This window comes from Neomonachus schauinslandi, chromosome 5 (genome assembly GCF_002201575.2).
Source record: "Neomonachus schauinslandi chromosome 5, ASM220157v2, whole genome shotgun sequence".
NCBI lineage: Eukaryota > Metazoa > Chordata > Mammalia > Carnivora > Phocidae > Neomonachus > Neomonachus schauinslandi.
Genome location: NC_058407.1, coordinates 13,125,161 through 13,146,291, shown reverse-complemented (window position 1 = coordinate 13,146,291; position 21,131 = coordinate 13,125,161).

Below are 21,131 nucleotides of genomic sequence, written 5' to 3'. Positions count from 1 at the left end.
GCCAACTGGATGCCAGAGGGAAGAGTGTTGATGTGTCCATACCAGTCAGACTTTCAGGACACAGAGTAGGGTAAAAGGGCATGGATGTCGAAAGACAGAGGAAAGGTATCTAAAAGAGTAGGGGAAAGCATTGTGTAAGTTTACCCTAGTGACATGATTCAGATAAGTATTAGGTACTTGGGGTGGGATGGGGGACTAAAATAAATACAACAAGATGTTAATGTTTTATTACACTACCGTTAGATTACAGATGGTTTTATTACCTTCATAAACCTATTGTTCAAATTGCAATGGGGTCTATGCTCTAAGCTCTTTAAGAATAGGCACCACAGCTTTTAAATAAAGCTCTTTCCCCACAGTACCTACTATAATAATTTGGAAATAACAGGTACTTACTTGATATTAGAAATAATAAAACACAAAACATGCGTTTAAAAATTGCAAAATACTTACTTTTTCAAGGGCATACAGGAAAAAAAAATACTTGCTAAAATTGACAATACACCAGGCCATAAAGCAAGTCTGACATCATGTGATTAGCTGCCACTTCTTCCTCCCACGTTCCCTCCATTCTTTCCACCGCTAAGGAGCCTTCTCCCATTCTGATTGTCATTGTGGGACACTTTCCCTTTAGTGGGACTTTGAAAAGAGGAGATAGCATATCTTTAATGCCAAAGCCTCTGTGCACTAAAAAATACTTGAAATTATATTTTTCTTGTTATCACCTTCAAAATGAGACCGTGATTACTCCCCTATATAATGAAGACAGGAGCAAGCACCTCTGTCCATAAATGTTTCTCTGCCAACTTTCCTGTTTTGCTTATAGAATTTGGAGTTTAGTCCTGGACTATTGTTACTAAATATTTCATTTATTTTTAAACTCTCTTTATATTTACTTTTTTGTGAATACATTTGAGCTCTCTTTTGTGAGTACATTAACCAAAGTCACTAGGAGTCATTTTTATTTTTAATTGGTTTTAATCTCACAGGACCCTATCAGGAGGGGGCCATACCTGACAGTTGCTGAAAATCCTGCAGAACCACCATCCTATTGATGAAGATGAGAAGAAAGAAAAGCACAGCTTCTACAGATGTCCAGTGAAAATGGTACCCTGCCCTTGAGTCTATCCCGACTACTTCTATTTTTTCTACATCACGCAACAAAACTACTAACAGTGAGGTGATATGATAAAGGGCATGTGCTTTGGAGTCAGACCTTCATCCAGCTGTAATATGACTCACTGTGTAAATCACTTAAACAATATCCTCAAACCTCAATTTCTTCACCTGTAAAATGGTGACAACAGTACTTGCCTCAGAGGGTGTTGTGAAGATAAATTAGATAATGCACAGAAAACACTTCTTGCAATGCTTGGCACATAATAAATCTTTTATAAATGCTTGTTTTTCTTCTTATTAATTGTGGTTGGAAGTGTTTCCTTTATAACAGATATGCCATATTATTGCACCGGGTACAACCACCCCCTACTCATTAGATCAAGAACCTACCAAGAAGGTCTGCATGATAGTCATGATGGAGAGAATGTAAGGCCCAGAAGGGCGGGTGCTTGGCTGTGTGATTTGTTGAAATTTCCTAAGCCTATAGAATGGTGTTTGGCATATGGTAAGTACTGAGTAAGTATCTATGGAGTCAATAAAAAGAACTTCTAAATTAGATAGAACTCTGCTTGAATCCTGGCTCAACCATTTCTTCACTTGTAACTTTGGGCAAGTCATATAACTTCTCTATCCCTTAGTTTTTTCATCTATAGTAATGAGAAAATATAATCATTTCTAATTAGCAGAATTGGTCATACATAATAACACGTTATGTTAAAATCCTTCATAAACTCTATATCAAGATTTGAATGTCCATGGGTCTATTGTTGTGGTCATACAGAAATATCAAAAGTCCTTCCAAATAAGTGATTATTCTTCCTGCTTTTGGCCCATCTCTCTCTGCTTGAACCTTCTGGCCCCAAAACACTGAGAATATTCAGAATCCTATCCTGACCTCCTCTGCATCCCACCCCATCTAAGCCAAGCTGTCAGCTCTTGGCTTCAAAACACTATCCTCATCTCTGATTCTGGAACCCTAGGTTTGGGGGTTTGACTTGGTGTGCTTGATGTTTGAATTTATGAGGCTCCAGAAAGACTGATTTTATATGACTCTCTGGTTCTCAGTACACTTGGCTGAGTCAGTTAGGAATTTCTCACTCTTGTTTCTGCCCTGTGGAACCAGTACCCATTTCTAACCTCCTGAGCCCAACACAACCCATCACTCCCACATGCATGTGTGGGGTAGATCAAAAGAGTGAGTCTGGTTAGCTCATGTTCCTAAAATCCAGACTTCTGTGAAACTAAAAGTTTTCTTTTGGGATCAAATAGATTTGGGGCAAAGGAAGAATATGAGGATCTCGAAGAAATTTTTTTTTTAATTGGGTAATTACCCAATACAGCAGACAACTAAATAGTACACAGACAAGTGCTTGGTAGAATGTGCTGGAAGGAAAAACAGTAACTCTCTGTGCATGTTGTAATGGGCAGAATTAGAGGTAGGCTCCCTAGGGAGAGTCAGGGTCATCCCAGAACATTCACCAGAGATGTCTGTGCCGATGAAGACATCTGCTCAAAGGTACCACAGTGGGAGTGCGAAAGAAGAGAAGGTTAGAATGAATGAAAATAAAAAACAGCTGAGAAAAATTAGTACACTCTCGAATATCTTATTAAATGCTGCTGGAACCCCTACTCCTATAGGCTCCATGCAGATGTTGTATATATTATACTCAGCTCAAGGCACAACATAATGGCAAAGGTCCAGCAGAGCTCAGTCTAGCCACAAATGTCATTGTGTTCTCAGTGTGTGCCCAGCTCTGTGCTAGGTCCTCTAACCATCTCATGGTAATGGTTTCTGCCCTAAAATCAAAATGAGATGGGAAGTGCTAGAAATAAAATGTAGAGATGATCACAAGAGACATGGTCCATAGCAAACATGTGATCAACATTGCCAGAGTAATTAGTGCATTGAATCTTTAACAAATATTTCCTGAGCTCCTGTAGTATGTCAGGCACGGGTCTGGGCACAGAGAAGACAGAGAGGTAAACAAGATACCCAACCACCCTTACGGAGCTTATATTCAAGGGCGATGAGATAGATAATACACAGATAATTGTAAGTGCAGGATGAGAGAATGGAGAGTAGGGGAGTTGACTAGAGGTGGCCAGCGGAGACATCTACAGAGGTCTCATTTGAGCAGGAATCTACATGAAGTGGCTGAGCCATGTAACAGTCTGAAGAAGAGTGTACCTGATAGAGGGGACAGAGAAGCATAGATCAAAAGCCAGCATGGCACATATGACCCACAGTGTGGAGCAAGTGTAGCTAGAGCAGAATGTGCTACAGGGAGTGAAGTGGATGATGAGTTCAGGGAGGAACTCAGGGCCCAACTTACAGAGTCTGAATAAGTTATGGTAAGAAACTTGGGGATTTGGAGAAAGGGACTTGGATGAGCATGTTTACTTGTGACCAGATATTAATTGGCATTTTCTCTGTGGTTCCCATACTTGACTAAAGGCCCATAGTTAAAAACAATAGGATCAAAGTATGTTCACCTTCTAGAAGCTGCCACATTTCCCCTCACAGATCTTATTAAAAGATAGAAGATCTGATCCTTCAACTCTCACATCCATCATCCCAACCAACCCATGGAAGAGAAGATTAAAATTTGAGAAAATTGTTGGTCTCATCAAGAGCATGGTTGCATTTTTCCTGCCCTGAGATGGAACCACTCCTATTCAAAGGAGGGTGAGAGGATTTCTAAAGAAAACCCTGCTGTGATGGAGGTTTGCTCCCAGGAAAGGAACTGACATCTAACTCTCCAGTTGGAACACTATCTGAGCTGCAGGTATCTGTATCCTCATCTCAATCTGCCACTAGAACAGAGATGGAGGAAAATTCTGGAAGAGCCAAGAGACTCTGGAATGTCTATATATGGAGAGTAACCAATTCTCACCAGATTTCCAAAAAGAAAGTGGTGACTTGATTTGTAGTGAAAGATGGATGGGAGAGAGAGGGAATGAAACGGACTCAAAAGATGTGTGTCCACAATTGGACACACTAACTCATCCCTATGAAAACTGCTGGTCAGTTGTCACAGACACCTGTAGGTTCCCCAATCTAGTGATGAGAAGGCAGAAGACTTAGACATCTTCTATGAGAGTGGAAACCTTCATGCATTTTCCTCTCATAGAGAAGGGACATATTGCTTCCTGGGTAGGGTGGAAGAGAATAGAACTTGTTTTTTTTTTTTTTTTGTAGTTTTTAATTTTATTATGTTATGTTAGTCACCATACAATACATCATTAGTTTTTGATGTGGTGATCCACGATCCATTGTTTTAACTGGTTAACTGTTAATCCACTGGTATAACACCCAGTGCTCCATGTAGTACGTGCCCTCCTTAATACCCATCACCTAGAATAGAACTTGTTTGAAATTTTCCTACAGAACAAGTTGCTAGGTTATCCCACCCCTCTTACAGTTGTGCGGTTTATCAAGTACCCTTTAGGAGTCATCCTTCAGGATGACCAGTGTGCACCAGAGCTGTCAAAACCACAGAATAAAGAATAACAATCAGAGGACTGCCCAACTTCAAGACTTACTATAAAACTACAGTAATCAAGATAGTGTGGTATTGGGGAAAGAATAGACAGACCAGTGGAACAGAATAAGGAACCCAGAAATAGACCCATACAATTAAAGTCAAGTGATTTTTGACAGAGGAGCAAAAACAATACAATGGAGAAAGATAGTCTTTTTAACAAATGGCACTGGAACAATTGGACATCCACTCCACATTAAAAAAAAAAGATTTAGACAAACCTTACTCTTTTCACAAAAATTCATTGAAATGGGTCACAGACCTCAGTATAAAATGCAAAACCATAAAATTCTAGAAGGTAACATAGAGGAAAACCCAGGGGATTTGGTTTGGTAATGAGTTTTTAGATACAACACCAAAAGCAAATCCATGAAAGAAAAAAATTGACAAGTTGGCCTTCATAAAAATTAGAAACTTCTGCCTGTGGGAGATACTCTTAAGAGATTGCAAAGGCAAGACATAGACTAAGAAAAAACATTGGCAAAATACCTATCTGAGGAAGAACTTGTATCAAAAATTACAAAGAACTCTTAAAACTCAACAATAAGAAAACAAGCAACCAGATTAAAAAATGGGCAAAAGATCTGAACAGATACCTCATTAAAGAGCTTTATAAATGGCAACTGAGCATGTGAAAAGATGCTCAACATCATAAATCATTAGGGAATTGCAAATTAAAACCACCTGAGATACCTCTGACATACCTATTAGAATGGCTAAAATTCAAAACACCAATGACACCAAATGCTGACAAGGATGTGGAACAACAGGAACTCAACATTCACTACTGGTGAGAATGCAAAATGGGAGAGCTACTTTGGAAGATAGTTTGGTGGTTTCTTACAAAGTTAAACACAGACAATTCACCAATTGCATTCCTAGGTATTTACCCAAAGGAGTTGAAAACATGTCCACATAGAAACCTGCACACAAATGTTTATATCAGCTTTATTCATAATTGTCAAAAACTGGAAGCAATGGAGATGTCCTTTCATGGATGAATGGCTACACAAACCATGTTATATCCATATAATGTAATATTATTCAGCAATAAAAAGAAATGAGCTATCAAGTCACAAAACTATGGGAAGGAACCTTAAATGCATATTGCTAAATGAAAGAAGCCAATCTAAAAAGGCTATGTACAATATTATTCCACTTATATGGCATTCTGAAAAAAGAAAAACTATAGCAACAGGAAAAAGATCACTGGTTGCCAGGGATTTGGGGGAGGAGAGGAGACATGAGTAAGTAGAACACATGGATGTTTGGGGGGCAGCAAAACCATTCTGCAGAATACTGTGACAATGGACACATGACACTCTACCTTTGTCAAACCCATAGAATAGTTCAACACAAAGAGTTAACCTTAATGCAGATTATAGACTTCAGTTAATAATAATGTATCCATATTAGTTCATTAATTTTAACAAATTTAGCCCACTAATATTAGGGGAAACTGTGGAGAGAGGGTACGTGTAGGAACTCCTGGTATCATATGCTCAGTTTTCCTGCAAACCTAAGCCTCTTGTAAAAAATTAAGTGTATTGATAAAAATGTAAGCCACCCAGAGCCCTGAGCTGCAAGCACAGTGGAGAGGCCAGAACAGGTTGTGGATGATTGAGACGAACAGGACCATGGTCAGAAATTCATCAGCATGTATGGGGGAATTGCATGGGTCCCAGTAAGAAGCTGACTTCAAAAGTCCATCTGGCTGATTGTGAGAAGTGGATTAGAGATGAGCCAGAAGTGATGGGGAGAGACCATGGGGGTTTTCAAGGGAGACAGGGTGATTCTCAGGCTAACGGGGAATGGCAATGGATATAGAGGAGAATGGAGAGCGTTGAAAGATCTTTAGGAGGTGGAATTAATGGGATTAGTGATGGTACAGCAGGAGAGAGAGGGAAGACCTGGGATTGTTTTGGCTTTTTTGGCTGAGCAACTGGATGGGGATCTATGCTGTTGATTAAGATAGGGGAGCCTGGGGGATAAGCTGATTTGGGAGGAAGACCATTAGAACCCTTTGGGATCAGTTGAGACCAATGTGCTTGTAAGGCTTTCAGAAAGGGATGTTGAATGGGTAGATAGGTAGGTCAGAAGGCCAGCTGAGAAACTGGGCTGAGATGCAAAGGTCCTGAGGCATTTAACATACAAGCACATCTTGGAAACACAGGCTCCTAGGTCCTAAGTTCATGTTAATGGCAGCTAACCTTTCTGAGCTCTTAGTACACACCAAACATTATGAAGGATAGTCTAGACTAAATGCCTTCTTCAATCTTCAATCCAATCCTATGAGGTAGATGCTATTAGTATGACCACTTAAAAGATTTAAAGAAAACCCTCAGGCTCCAAAAAACAAAAGCCAAAAAAAAAAAAAAAAAAAAAAACCAACCCAAAAAACAAAACCAAAAAGACTAAGCCTCCAAAAGTTTAAATGATATCTCCCATATCACACACCTGGTAAGTGACAAAGACACAACTCAAAACCTAGTCCATGAGCTCCAGTCTTCACACTTTTAAACCCCATGTTTTCAAGTGTTGATATTTCGAATATTCAAGTATGTTTTCAAGTTTAACTCAACCAGCTTCAGTGGGTACATATACATGTCTAACCTTCCCACCCATCCAGAGGTCTCAGCCTTTATTAAGATCTTCCTCAGGGAAAAGTATCTGATATTCCTTTGTTACTCTGATCTCTGCATGTTTCTTTAATTTCTATATTGTGGTACAAACTAGGAAATGGGATCACATAGTTTCCAAGCTCATTAGTCAAATTAATATTTGTACTACAAGCAACCTGAAATTTTGGCAGCTTCAATAAAAAAAGTTTAGGGAAATTACGGACAATATTGCTGTTGGAGGAGAAATTAAAAGACTGCTTCATTTGGAAAAAGAAAAACAACTTTCAATTTACAAAATAACATGTTTTGGGTTTTTTGTTTGGGTGCTTTTTTTTTTTAAGATTTCCCTGGGATGGGATGAAAATCAGCCCAGAGATAGGAAGTGAAAATCCAAAGACTCAGAGGCTCTGTGTCCATTGGCTAGTCACTTCTCTGCTCTAGACCTCAGTTTCCCCGTGCATCAGGAGATACAAGAGCTGTTGCCCTGGTTATGTCAGAGAGCCGTGACAAGCCGCAGGTGAGGTGATGGATGTGGAAGCTCCATGAAGTGTAAAAAGTGCTAGACAAATACAAAAGTTAATTTGAATAATGATTATGCTTCATATAGAGGCAAGCCACAATTATTCACAGACTGCATATCCCAGCCCATGAGCGAAGGGGAACTGGATGTTAGTGATTGCCAGCACGGAGCGCCTCACTTGACAGGTAAGGAAAATGGGGCAAGAAAGGGTAGGGGGCTCACTCAAGGTCAGTGATAGAGCTGAGATTAACACCGACTTTTCTCCCTCTGGTCTGTCAGTTTCCCTCTCTTTCCTTTAGCATAGAGGCCTCTGGGCCATTTTTGGGGTCATTGCTGTCTCTTGCCAGAAAAGGATCCGGAACAATCAAAAGAGAATAGTCTGACTGTCAGTTTGGGTCTTAGTAAGATAAATGGCTTTGCCCAGGAAGAAGAATATGCTAACCTGAAGCTTATAGAGGATTAGTGGTTCTACAGTTCTGAGAGTACAGGCAAAACCACCAAAGCAGCTCATATTCACCAGCTGCACAAGATGAACCTGGACCTGGGCTAAGCATTTCACCTGCATATGTGTCTCACCTTATCCTCACTACATTCTTGTGATTTGGATGTCACTATTGACTCCATTTTTATAGATGAAAAAGTAAGGCTTACAGATGTTATAGAAGTTGCACCAAGCCACAGGCTGTAAGAGGTAAAGGTGGAGATTCATTGCAGCCAGTGTGACTCTCAGTTTCCAAATTGCAACCACTGGGCACATTATCTTTCCCTAAATCCTAAAGTCCTTGGAGCTGTCATTCCAGGCTCTCACAGAGAAATCTGGAGAGAACCTTGGGTCTGACCTTTTGCCTCACACAGTAGTTTTGAAGGGCAAACTTGACTGCCTCTCTGTTGTCTTATTCCTGAATTTTGCTCCCACTGTGTCCCCTGCCCCGGTGATCACCTGTCCCGTGATCAAATCCTACTCTTTTGTTAAGGATCCCCTAAAACTCCCTCCAGCAGGTCTTTCTGGCCACTCAGTCCACACTGGATTCTCTTCCCCTTTGAGTCCCTCTGGCACTCACTTCTGTACCTTCTGTGTGGCTTCCACAGGGCTCAGCCTTCTGATAACTCTTATTTTTTTCATTTGCTGTGCAGATCTTTAGGAATGTTCATTTTATCTCGCCAGCCACATCAGAAGCTCCTCAAGGGCAATGTCAATGGCTGTTTCTCTTGGGTCCTCCACAGTGTCTAGTACATGGCACGGATCATCAAAAGTCACATTTTGAAATGAATTTTTTAAAAATGAATAAAATAAGAACAATAGGAGGAAGCTACTAGGAGGTAACCTTCAGTTAAATGGAAGGATAACTTCCTCCATTGACAGCTTTTTTTTTTTTTGAACAATAGAAAGAACATCCTTGAGATGTCCCGTGTTTAGCCATCATTAGAGGTGTTTGCACAAAGGATAGCTCAGGGATATTTTGAGTGGGATTCCTGCTTTGGGGAGGTGTGGAAAGAGAAGGTGGTGGAGTGAACCTCCAAGACCCCTTCTAGCTGTAAGAGCCTAGGATCCCGTACCTGAATGAGTGAGTGAGTGAATCAATGAATTTGCAGATGTCAGTCATTCACACCTGGGCTCTCCCCCACAGCGACTGAGACATAGTGTTCTGCATAACTCGGTCTTTTATCTGAAAAACACTGAAGTGAGATAAGTGGAGAGCAGATCTTATTTCCTCTATTTTCCAGATGAGGAAACAGACTTATTGAAGTAAAAATAATCTGCCTGAAGTCACAAGTTGGTTGCACACCAGAGCCAGCACTCACGTTCCCATGCCAGTTCAATTTTTGCTTCAAAAGCTCAGACAGCTCACCAAGGCCCCCACATCTGCTCTCCTCCTTTGAAACATAGAGGGGAAGCTGGAAGAGATCCTAGAGAAATCTCAGCTTCTCCCTGTTTTGCACCCTCAGCCGCAAAGCCATTTGGGTTTTGCCTTGAGTATTTCTCAGCTTGGTCCCCTTCCCTCCATAAACACTGCACCGCCTTCATGTTCTCCTATGCAAAGGAAGGCTGTGGAATTGGGCAGGCTGGATTTACTTCTCAGCTCCGCCTCGTTGGCCATGTCACTTAACCTCCCTCAGGGTCAGGTTGAGCGCCGTAATTACAACCTACCTCACGGGGCTGTTTTAGGAATGAAATGAACTTATATGGAAATAGGTGGGTAGACGGAGCTTAGAGCAATGACTGGCTCATAGTACACACTCAATGCATGTTCAACTGTGCCTGTTTATTCGTGGCTGGGTGACGCTTTTTCCTGACCTTGGGTAAGTTGTGTAACAACCCGGAGACTCAGTTTCCACATCTGTAAAACAGAAACAATATTAATAGTGACCCCCCACCTCCCAAGGATTTTTGTGAGAAATAGACATGTTATTGTGTATGCAGAGCACTTGGAAACCCCCCGGGAAGTTGCAGGTGCTCTGACACGGTCACTATGATTGCTTTTCCTGACAAGTGACGACTGCACACATACACACAGCCTCTTGCGTATTCTTCATGGTATGTGTTCTGCCCTTGGGAGTTACCTCTGCAGTCAAACCATCCCACCTAGACCACAACATCTATCATTTCCCCACCACAACTTTTTTTTAAGATTCCTACTTTCATTCCTTCCATAGTCACAGCGCTTTTTGTGCTAGAAACTTCCATACTCTCTGCTTTTTCCTTTACCAGACATGATGGTCTTAATCATGTTTGTGCGATGCCTCAAGACAACGAATGAGCACCGCAATCATGTCAGAGATACTAATGAACAAGTCCATGGTAGAATCTGACCAACAGTGATTCACCTAGGAGGAGGCGACAGAAGTGCTGGTCCTGGTCTGAAATAGAGATGTGGGAGTCTGTGGGATAGCCAGAGGTTGGTGAGCAGATGGCTCTATATTGGGATGGCCTTGGGGGGTGTTTACCAAGAGATCCCAGTCACTGCATCTTTGCATCCTAGTGTGCAGCTCAGCCCCTGCCTCATGAAAGGTGCTCACCGAAAGTTGGTCAATTTACATGACTCGAAGCAAGCTTCTCCAGCTGCAGATCTGGCCAGAAGCTGTGACACAGTAAGAATAAGTTACATGTTACAAATGGTGCCCCAAGTGTTGTTGAGCCCCTTTCCATTCTTCAAGGGTCAGTTCAAAGGCTTTCATGAAGCCTTTCATGAAGACTTCTTGATTTACCCCAAATTGAAATACATATTCATTTAATTGAATGCATGGAGGCACTTTAAAAAGTACAACTATTATGTCATTCCTGCAGAACTTCAAGAATCCTTGAGGGCAGGGTCCATGTCTGCACCTAGGAAATACGAGGGAAAACCATTTACGTGAATAGATAGATGAGAAGTGGCATAATAAGAACCAGAACCCGGGGTGTCTCTTTCTGGGAGACCACGCTGTCTCCCACCAAAATGAACTCTCCAGATCACCCCCTTAGGGCCTGGGGCTGGATGGAACTGCATCCTGATGATGTGCATCTGAGTAAGCCATCTATGCTAATATGCTCTTTAGCTAATGGGTTACTCCAGACAGGTGATAATGGTTCTGTGAAAACTAAGGGTAGAGGAAATTTTGGGTGGAGGGAGTGGGAAGAAGGGCCCTGACCCTATAATTCAGTGGGCCTTTCCCATGGCTCAGCTTTAATGGAGGCAGAATTTAGATGTATGGTAAGTACCTGTGGAGAATGGAGAGGCGTAGCTATAATGGGATAAATTAACAAGTCCCTGCAAGAGAAAAATGCCTGTCGTAATGACCTTGGCCAGCTCTCAGCTAGGGAGATCCTGAATGCAAATACACTAAAAATAAGGAAGTGGGCCTCCTCCTCTGTGCTTTTTACATAATCTTCCAACAGTCACTCTGCCTGTACTCTAGTGCTCCACCTTCCATAGTCTTCCTCCTCCTTCTCCTCTTCCCCTCCACAGCTCCTCAAAGATAGAATGAAGAGCAGGTCCTGATTTCAGGCCCTAAACTCTGTATGGCCTACCCTTCAGCCCTCCAGTCCCCATCTGGTATCACTTGACCCTGACCTGCAGACTGAGTTGTCCTTGTGCCGGCTCGGGCCATGGCTGACCCACTCCCTAGGACGGAGGAGACGTGTGGTTTCAGAAATCTCTAGTTTAATCACAACCTAGGAATGCCTTGCTGCTTTTCTTGCTAACCTGTGTCCCAGTTCTGGAAACCAAGCCTCTGCCTGCTTCCTGGGTCCCAGACCCCACTTAGTGCCTATTACCTGGGGCCTGAGGTTTGTCTGGCTGAACATCATGTTTCAGTTCTTTTTTTTTTTTTTAAGATTTATTTATTTATTTGAGTTGGGCGGGAAGGTAAGAGGGAGAGAGAATGAATTACAAGCAGACACCCAGCTGGATGCAGAGCTTGATGTGGGGCTCAATTCCATGACCCTGAGATTATGACCTGAGGGGAAACCAAGAGTTGGATGCTTTACCGACTGAACCACCCAGGTGCCCCTGTTCCAGCTCTTCTAAGACATCTGCTTTATAGACTGCCATTGAACTTCAAGCTCTATCCCCATCCCTACCCTTGCTTGAAATCTGTCAGGAGGCTTCCTACTTCTCTTGGACACTAAAATACTACACAGGAAGTTCAAGGTCCTGCAAGAATTGGCCCCTGCTCACCGCCACATCTCACACAACATTCTTCAGTGTCCAGCTGCTCTGACCCTCTTTCAGTTCCTGTAGAGCATGCCCACCACAGCGCTTTTGCATGTCCTCATCCCTCTGCTGGAGCCTCACCTTGGAAACACCAACCCGGTGGGGTAGGGAGATGTTTTAAAGCCAAGAGCTGACAAAAGATGACCTATTTTATGTACACATTCTTTCTTCCTAGGGCCAACATGCATCTGGGGTGCAGAGGATGTAGAAGGACCAGTTTAGCCAATAGAGGCAGAGTAATGGACCCTATAAGACACCTGAGAAAACCCCTGGGACAGGAAATGTGAAGAACAGATCCCTGGGGTCTGATTGTCCTACCAAAGTCCTACCATTGACCCTACCTCTGTTTGGGGGTGAGGTGATATACAGGGGTGCCCTCCTTTTGGCTTTTTTTTCTTTTTTTCTTCCTCTTTAAATTTTTTTTTATTTGACAGAGAGAGACACAGCGAGAGCGGGAACACAAGCAGGGGGAGTGGGAGAGGGAGAAGCAGGCTTCCCGCTGAGCAGGGAGCCCGACGTGGGACTCGATCCCAGGACCTTGGGATCATGACCTGAGCCGAAGGCAGTCGCTTAACCAACTGAGCCACCCAGGTGCCCCTCCTTTTGGCTTTTGATATATGGAGACTGATTCCAGCCACAGCAAGTAGAGGTGCAAGCTGCCCCCTCTGCCCCATCTTGCAATTACTTTAGTCAAGCTCTTGGCTTATGGGAGATTTATGAAGTTTTCTCTCTGTCTATACCATTTAAAAGGCACTATGAAGAGAAGAGAAAGCTTTGAGCTGTAATGGAATGAGATTCAGGGTGTTTTTTTCCCCCTTCTATCTAATCTAATGGAATTTAGAAGGAAGTTATTGCTTGGTAAAGCAGATGAACAGTGTGGGATGTCCTTACTAGAAGGATCCATCAAGCCCCTGGTCTCCCTTATTGTACAGAAGCCCACAGAGGGATGGTTGCCTGCCCAGCAACACAGCATGTTGGTGGCAGGGCCAGATCTAGAGTCAGGCCAGACATTCTTGACCAGAGAGCCCTTGCTGGCAGTGGGAAGACTCCTAAAAGTGGGAGGTGATACTTTGCATCTATGGGTTCCTGAGCAGAGCAGTCATGATTTTGCTCAGATTCCTGAAGAGGTCTACAACCCAAACCAGATAAAAAACCCAGCAGTATCCTAACAAAGGGTCCTTAATGTTAGAGAGTTTATAAAATGTAATTGAGACAACAAAACTTGTCCATAACAAACAATCAGAGAGAAACACCAGACAGACAACAGTTTGGTGTTAAAATGTGTTGCATGCACTATTAAGCTAAAAAGGAAGAAAAGAAGGCGCTGTATGGTCACTAAGAATAATAATGGCTAACACTGATAGAGAGCTTCCCTGTGCCAGGTACCACTTTTTGTCTTTATATTTACTAAGTTAATCCTCACAGCAACTCTATGAGATACATACCATTATCACTTGTTGTTTTACAGATGAGGAAACAGAAGGGAAGTCATTTGCCTAAGATTAATGGCCAGTGAGGATTGGAATCTTCTTGAGAAACTGCCACTATCTGGACATACAGGACGCCATACAGGGCACGGGGCATGGAAGTACACATATCACACAGCCCCTGCCTCTGAGAGTGCATGGTCTATTGGAAGAGGCAGGTGCACAAACACTGATGCTGTTTACAGGGGTACAAGCTATTAGCAACTTCTAAAGATGGGCAGAGTACGGGAGAGGTGGACACAAAAAGAAGCCAATAAGGAGGCGTGAGTTTAAATCTGTTATGCAGGACAGCCTGGCCATGCTCTGTGGGTTCAGTCTGGGCAGCCAGAAGCCCTAATTTCAGAAGCAGATCACATCCCGCCAGCCGGTGAGGCAGACCAGGTAGCGAGCCCAGACAATGGCCCAGACAATGGGAGCCGGCTGTTCTGTTCTCATCCAGAACATCTGTCTCTACAGGAAGCAGGACTCTCAGACTCGCCCAAAGACTGGCAGTTGGGGTCATCTGTTCCCAACCAAATGGTCTGGGATTTGGCTACAGATGGGGGTTGAATAAGGAAAAGCAATTTTCCAGGCTTAAAATGAGGCAAGAAAGCTGAGTACCAGGAGGGACCCACCCCAGTGGCTGTGGGACCTTGGCCACATAACCTATGCCCACCTTGGCTTTCTCATCTGTGAAATAGGATATCACCTCCCATAGGATTGTTGTAAGGTTTAAATGAACTGGAGCACTTCTCACAGTGCCTGCACAAAGTAAGCACTCAAAATCTTTATTGTTTCATTCACTGAACAGCCATCTGTTGAGTACCTACTACGTACCACGTTCTGGTCTAGATGCTGCAGATCTGCAAGTTTACAACCAATGTGGCTTCTGCCTCAAACAATTCACCATTGATTGCTCTTCTCATTGAGGATTATTATTAGCAGAAGGTGCAGTGTTACCGTCATCTTTATGACTAATAACTAAGGAGAGCTTGCTTTCTCCCATGTCCCCCTGTTCCCTGAATGTAACCTCCAAGAGTACCAGCACCACTCTGTGTGTGACCATCTTTTTGTCTTCACCTGACGGCCTGCTAGGATAGGCTTATTATTCCTATTCATTGTTACCCATTCCAGGGTTCCTAGTGCTACACCCTGCTCAGAGCTCAGTCCCGCATCCTAGAGCCTGACCCAGAGTAAGCTCCAGGTGTGTGTGTTGACCTGAATGGGATCAGGCCTGCACAGGTGCCCAGACTCTTGACTTTAGCCATTCTGGTGCGGAGTTGGGGAAGAGTATAGGGAGTGTATGCATGGCTGGGAGAGGGGCTGCTGCCCCCAAGTTCAGGGTTCACCTCTGCACTGTTGGATCCAGACCTGGGTGGGATGCATGGGGGCTTCAGGGGCAGCAGAGCCCCTAGCAGTGTGTTGGGCTCCAGCCTAGATCTGAGAACGGGACTGTACCCCAACTTCTGCAGACACAAGGAAGAGAAGCAGTTACCTCACTTCTGCTGGTCTTGGTACAGGAGCAGGTGTGGGCTGCAGGCTACTGTGGGGGCATCAGAGGCCACACCTGAAGTGCTGGATGGATCCATGTTTTATGGGGTCTGATGCCTATATGTTTGGGGCCCTCCTTTAAGAAAAGGGATGCAAAATTAGGTTTAAGATGGAATTTCAAATTTTTTTAAAAGATGACACATACAAAAGTCACAACAACATCAGAAAAATAAATATTATTAATTGACCACTTCTATAATGCTCCATTTGGCTACATACTCTTCTATGAGCTCTCCATGTGATAACAATTTTGTACTATTATTCCATGAAAAGCATAGGGAGATAATTAAGCTTCACTCTAGATCAAAACAATTTATTAATATTTTATAAAAAGGTTCTTCTAACTTCACAACTCCATATTGTAATATCATGTAAATGTTTATGATTGTAGTCAAAATATGGCAAATCTTCTACCACATATGCTTTACATATGAGCCGTTATGGGCTTTACATATGTACTCATGTTTGTGCTATGGCTATACATTTTCTCCCTAAAAAAATATGGGACTTACGATAAACAGTATTTTCCACAATTCCCTTCAAACACCCCAGCCCCCAAACAATTGATAATTGTTCATGCTGCATTATCGAGTATATTTCCAACAAGGGAACTTCCCTGTGGACCAGATATTGATGGGAGATGAATTAATCCTCCACTCACAAAAGGCCATGTACTAATTTCTGGCTCAGCACATTTCAAACCTTGTTTTCTCCTACTACCTATGCACCTCCTGCACCAAGTACTATAGTGCATATTCATACTACAATTGGCCCCAGACGCTGTCTTCAGGTCACACTGAAAAGGGAACTGTCACAGCAGGATGCTATTCCTAACCAGGATGGCCAGGAATACCATAATTATATACAGAAATGGCCTCAACCACATAAATACAGCTCACTAATCCCAAACCAAATGTGTCCCCACCTCAATGTCCCCTTTGCCAGTGCCAAAGAGGCCTAGGGCCACTTCCAACCAACAACAACCCAGCAAAAGGGGGCATCTGCCTTAACTGATTGTGATTAATACATCCTACTCTTGCAAATTTTACAACACATTGTCTGGGGCTGAATGTTTGAGTTCCAAATCGTCCATATCTTGAATCTAACCCTCAGTGTTGGCAGAAGGTGGGGAATTTGAGAGGTAATTAGGTGACAAGGGCAGGGCCCTTGTGAACAGGATTAATGCCCTTCTAGAAAAAAGCCAGAAAGCTAGTTAGTTCTCTTTCTACCTTGTGAGGATACAACAAGAAGTCAACAACCTATGGAAGAGGCCCTCACCAGAACCCAACCATGCTAGCACCCTGATCTTAGACTTCCAGCCTCCAGAACTCTGAGAAATACATTTCTGTTGTTTATAAGCTACTAGGTCTATGGTATTTGTTATGGCGGCCCAAATGGATTAAGACAGACTTACTCATATGAACACACCAATGGAGCTTCCTTCAGAGCCTCTAAAGGATCGGGGGGGGGGGGGGGGGGGGGGGGGGGGGGGGGGCGTGTCCTGAATCTTCAACTCCCTTTATTTCTTTCAAGGTAAACCCACCTCTGGTAATGAGCCCCACCCTGGGGAGGGGATCTGCCTGGGACAGTCTCGGCCTTTTGTCTGCTGTGTCCCTATTTGTGGCAACCTGTCCCCATCTCTGGGAGAAGCAGGGAGCTTGAAACCTCCCTGATAGAAAGACAAGGAAGAGTAAGAGGACAAATCATCTTGTTCAAGGAGGGAGCATTCAAATTTGAAATAGCCATTTCCATTTTTCTGAGAAATGATACACTTACGATGAGCCTGCTGGCGGCATCCAAGGACCCTCCCAAGCCAACCCCACCTGCTGATTGTGAAGTTGATTACCCAAGTGTCTGATTGGCCATCAGCCCTGTAATTAAATCATCACATTAGTTTCAACAGGGACGGTGAAGAGGTCTCTAAGTTGGAAGAACAAATACAGCATCGTTCAGAAGATCTGTAGAAACATCTGTTATCATAGCTTCTGGGAATCAGAGTGGCTGCACTTCATGAATTCCATTCTTCCAGCTGCATTCTGAATCTTGAGTACAGAGCCTGAGTTCAGAGGGAAATAGAAGCAGAAATTTGATGGACATCCCTTTAGCCCAATGGCACCACCTGGTACCATCCCTAAGTGCCATGTTTTTAAAACTTTTGACAAAAGCATAAGTTTTCTATTGAGAACAGGAATCTGGGAAGGCAGGTAGGACTCTCTCCCACCCAAATCCCTGCCCTCCTGAGACATGAATGAAGGCAAGAGCAGGACTGAGCAAGCCTGGGTTAGCATCTTCAGGGACACTCAACACTCAGTTGACCGTGCTTCCTGAGCATCTTATGTGTATTTCTCATCTTCAAAAAATCATATTAAACCTCAAGACAAAAATAAAAAATCCTACAAAGTTCTGATACCTCCCCATGATAGTGACTTAGGTGCATTTGTTGGAACATTGAAATACTAAGTTATTTGAAGAATAGGATTCAGCTCATGTATTAAGTGCTCAATCCCCAAGATAAGGCACCTGCCAGGATAGAGTTCACTCAATCTAATGCTCTATTTTTACAGGGAGAATAGGCCCAGAGAGAAAAAATGACTTGGCCAAGATCACACAGTAAGCTGGCGGCAGAAATAGTGTAAATACTCAGATCTTCAAATTCTTGATCCATGACTCGAACAGCACTTTTTTCCCCATCTGCTTTCCCAGAAATTTAGCCAGAGTTCTTTTCAAAGACCCAGGCTCCCACACAGCCTTCTGGATGAGGCTTCTGGTCTTCTGACCAGCAGAGAAACCTCTCCGCCTTCTGCTGCAAGCTTTAACTCCTCACCCACTTCAAAGACATCTGGTTACATATTTGCTCCCCGAGACTTGGCTCCCAGCTCTGGCAGGATTAGGATATACACGTTCACCTGCTCAAAGCCCAGATTGCTTATGTGTATCATTAAATTCTCAGCCAGAGCACCAGGCCAATGAACAGAAATGGCTGGGATTTGGGGCAACTCATGGCAAGCTGGCGTCCACGGCAGCTATGCAGTGAGGGGGAGGCTTCTGGGCCATGATGGGAAGCAGGTCAGTGCGCCATCCCCTCTGATGCCACTGGGCTTAAGCCTCCTTTGAAAGCATCTCCAGCTCAGCCATCTCTTGACCTGTACATCCAGCCAGGAGGAAATTTGCATTTCTGTAGCATTTCTCTCCTTCACTCTCAGTGGTCCAGTGGAGGCCATTGGGCCCTGCTGCTGGGAACATTTCATGGCCAGATCCTCTCCATCATTCAGACATCAATCAAATACCACCTCCTGCATGAGGTCTTCCACAAGCATCCCTTTAGAGTGGCACCACCCCCACCCCATCTCATTATTCTCTACCCTGTTGCCCTATTTCAGTTTCTTTATGGCACTTCTCATTCTCCAGAATTTCTTTATTCGATTCGTGAAGAGGTAATGTGGCCCCTTTGCTAAGACCTTCGTCTCTGGTCAGGCTATCTAGGTTCAAATCTTGGCTATACCACTTATTAATTATAAAACCTCAGGGAAGTTCCCTAACTTCCATCTCTATGCCTCAGCTTCCCATCTGTAAAAGGGGAAGAATAACCATACCTACCTCACAAAGTCATTATGAAGATTAAGTTAATTCATCAAAGGCACTTAGAGTGGTACCTGGGACATTGCTAAGAATGGAATAAGTGTCAGATACCATTGCTATCATTTGATTCTCATATTATAGTTTGTCTCTTTCTACTAACGTAATTTCCATGCACCTCTATCTCCCATATCCACAAAAACACCTAGCACATTGTTTGTGTTCAATAGATGTTTTCCAAATAAATGAATGAATAGCTTTCCCAGTGTCCCTTCTGCCTCCAAGTCCGTCCCTGTGCCCAGTTATAATTAGCTGTCCCTTCCTGTGATCTCCCATGGGACCCTGTCCAGACTTTAACCATAGAGCCTAGGATTTTTTCTTCTATTCTGCTTCATGGTTTGTATACACATGGTTTGTATACACATGAGCTCCTTGAGAGCAGGGTCCCTATTTTACTCCCCTCTGCATTCCACAGGCTTAGCATGCAGGTCGGCACATGGAAGATTCTATGTAGAGGGATGGAAGGAGGAAGAAGTATTCATGTGTCGGTCTGATCATACTACACTCCTCATCAACAATGACTCCCCATCACCTGCACAGTGAAGGCCCATATTCCTAAAAGAGCACTGCTGTCTGTCCATGGCTTGGCCTCAAATGTTTTTACGGTTTCTACCCTCTGTGTTCTTCTCCCTTTGGGTACATAAAATCCAAGGCCTGCTGTTCCTCTCTCCTCTCTTTAAGAAGTCTCAGAAATTCCCATCTGTGAGCGTTCTGTCTTGTTTTACCCCTGCTTAGAATACCCTTCCCCTTAGAGCCAGACTGTCCCTCATACCCCTAGTCTGTTCCTGTCTTCCTGATGATCTTCCCAGACAGTTCATCTCCTCTCTTGTGTCAAGATATTTTTGACTTATACTTTACCATCTGCCTTAGTCCTCCTTAAGTTTTCCACACTGCTTGGAAGGTTCCAAAGGCTAAGGACCACTTCTTCTATGCCATATGGTCTGCAGAGCTGCTGGGCCATGCGTGACCCAGAGGAAGCACACAGAAGTGGTTAATGAATCAAGAAGTAACTACACTGTGTTTGCTGATTATATTTCTTATGACTCCCCATCCCAGCCTGAACTGGTGTTCAGCTAGTTGCTAACTTTTCAGTGTCAATTCAACAAGTATTTGGCAAGTACCAATTCTTTGTGCCCCTCTCTTCAAGGAACCAATAATCTCACTGGTGATACCAGACAAACATGAGAAATGTCTGCAAGACAAAAGAACTCACCATGTTGGGAGCATAAATGCATTAAGCACCTACTCTATACAAAGCTCTGTCTAAAAGACTTTTTTTTTAATAAAATAAAATATAAAACTGGGTGTTATACATGACTGATGAATCATTGAACACTACATCTGAAACTAATGATGTACTATATGGGAGCAAATTAAATTTAAATTAAAAAAATAAAAACTGGTATATGACTTAGGTAATAAAATAAAATAAAATAAAATAAAATAAAATAAAATAAAATAAAATAAAATAAAAATAAAAGCATCACGGGTGCCTGGGTGGCTCAGATGGTTAAGCGTCTGCCTTCAGCTCAGGTCATGATCCCAGGGACCTGGGATCGAGTCCCGCATCGGGCTCCCTGCTGGGCGGGGAGCTTGCTTCACCCTCTGCCTCTGCCTCTCTCTCTCTCTTTCATGAATAAATAAATAAAACATTTAAAAAATAAATAAATAAAAGTATCAGTAGTGCCCCTTCACCTAAATTATAAATACATTTGAGAAGCCAGGCAAAACAGCCTTAGAGATCATCCTACCCAGCCTTGTCCCCCAACCCATTTTACAGAGGACAAAACTAAAGTCTAGAAAGGAGGTACGGCTTGTCTCAGCTCAAGAAGAGTTAAAACGAAGGCAGAGTGGCAGCTCAGATGCAATACTCTTCCTACTACTCCCTGCTCCCTTCTAAATCAATCTAGAAAATCAGAGAACACATCCCAAATCTTCTCTGCAGTAGGGTGAAATATCAAATTAAAATTAATCAATAGATA